The sequence below is a fragment of the Stegastes partitus genome, unplaced genomic scaffold (genome assembly GCF_000690725.1).
Source record: "Stegastes partitus isolate 25-593 unplaced genomic scaffold, Stegastes_partitus-1.0.2 Scaffold368, whole genome shotgun sequence".
NCBI classification, from domain to species: domain Eukaryota; kingdom Metazoa; phylum Chordata; class Actinopteri; family Pomacentridae; genus Stegastes; species Stegastes partitus.
In genome coordinates this window covers 92,543-94,755 of record NW_007578099.1, presented here as the reverse complement: position 1 = coordinate 94,755, position 2,213 = coordinate 92,543, and positions in this window count along the sequence as shown.

Below are 2,213 nucleotides of genomic sequence, written 5' to 3'. Positions count from 1 at the left end.
CAATGTATCGCAACACAGACAAAGAAAAAAAATTGTTTCACTTAATAATTTTGGAAAATGTGCTTAGTATATTGTAAATCTATGCCAAAAATGTTTCACCTATCACAGGCATCAATCTGATTGAGAGAAAGCAGTGATGTAATTAATAACCCCAAGACTTATGTATTGTCAAAAAGCGTTATTTTTGCTGAGGAGGTCCCTACATAGTTTACTATATCATAGTTTCTTGATCTTGAATAGGGAATAAATGGAGGGTTTCAGAGAAAGTCTGTCTTTTCAATAAACGCAGACGAGTCTTTCAATCAAAGTTTTAGAACAATTTTTAAATTGACCAGATTTTTTTTTTTAAATCCTAAACTATGGATATGCATAAAGATATTTGTGAAATTGTAGATTAACGTGTCAAATACTTTTAGAGATAGCATGTTTTTAAAAACTGCAAATAAAAATGAAAAATTTTCCCAAATATAAAAAACAAGCCTGAATTCAAACCCAGGACTTTAAAGCTGTGAGGCAGCAGTGCTGACCACCACAACACTGTGCTGCTCCATGTATACAGTATTTACATAAATATTAAGCATATAAAAATATCTCAGTAAAGGAATAAGTAGGCCTATGCAGTGGGCATAGTATTAGTTTATAAAGCCCTATTCGAAAATTTAAAAAAAACCTCTCAAAGCCAGAAGGGCAAAAAAAGTATTTCTGTGGCATTGTTGTTTTTTCATTGTAGGAAGTGATATCAGTGGTTAGTAAGGTTTCACATTTGTAGCTTGTGCACCAAACAATAACAGATATCGCATATGACTTGCCTTCTGTTGTTGTCAAATACCTTCCTTGAGACATTGCCTGCTTTTACCAACACAAGTGTTGCTGTTTGTATCGCTACTTTAATCTCTCACAGTGCCGTTAAACTCACTCTATGCTTACACAGTGGTAATCATGGATTCATGGCCTCACAGACCACATTGTGCATCGGGCTGCTGTCGGCAGTCTCAAGTAAACACAACAAGTTTATCAGCCATGCAATGTCATGCATAGCACCCCAAATTTGTGTTGTCCTACATTGCATTTTCTCCACTTCTAGATTAATTTAACATCAAACTGAAAGTATAACTCATCTAGTAGTTTCACTGAAGGCCCTGAGGTTTCCGATTTACTGCGAAGGGCAGTGGTTTTCGGTGGATGTTTTTTCTCATCCCGAATGACATCTAAACAATGATTCACATGAGATGACCTACATGTGAAATAAAGAAAACTCTTTTAATGAGGAGACTTGTTCACAGTTAAAACAAATCACTGAGCTATATCCATGAGACTGGACATAGACGTTCAGACAGAGCTTGAAGCTCGGAGTGTTTACTGCTGCCATTAATACTTCAACCACAACACACTAGTGCATACAGTCTCAATCACAGTTGAACCACTGAACCACAGCGTCTGGGTGTTTTCTTTACTCCTGTCACATTTTTCCTCACTGTGAGTTCATTGTTTACTGTAATATAATAATAGAAACAATAGTTAGAAATAAAAAACATGAATCAATCATAGAAACAGCCCAACTTTGACTAGAAGGACGGAGAACTCAATCATGTCTTCAGTGCAGCACAACACAGTAATAATCACATAAAGCATAAAAAATCCAAAACTTAGAGTTGAATTGTTTTATTAAAATTATTATTTATTTTACAAAAACTGAAAAACCCCCACAAATAAACCCTGAATCAACATGCACAACATTTTTTCAAGTGCCCACAGGTGTTACCAATATTAGACAAAATGGCGACTCTACAGATTATAGATATTTTAATACTTACATTTTTAATTTTTTACTTGCTATCTGTTGCAACTGAATCACTAATGATTTCATGATTGTATTGAGGAGTGCAGAATTTATATTTTTTTTCACACAATCCAGTTAGAGAAAATGGATATTTTTGGTAAATGTTTGAACAACACATGTTGAATAAAGTGATTAAATAGATTAAATATCAAGATTTTAAGCTCAGGTTTGGATATTTTTTTTCCTGATGGAACCAAACGTTTCAAATGATACAATCATTGGCTCTCAGAAAGTTGGAAATCTGACGATTCTTTGTGTTTTTACTGTTCATTGCTCTGATTAATTGTGTTATTTTTTTAAAGACAACATTCCCTTTTAACTTGCTGTCAGGCTTTGGGGTTCAAAGGGTTAAACTGAGCACATCTAAATAAAT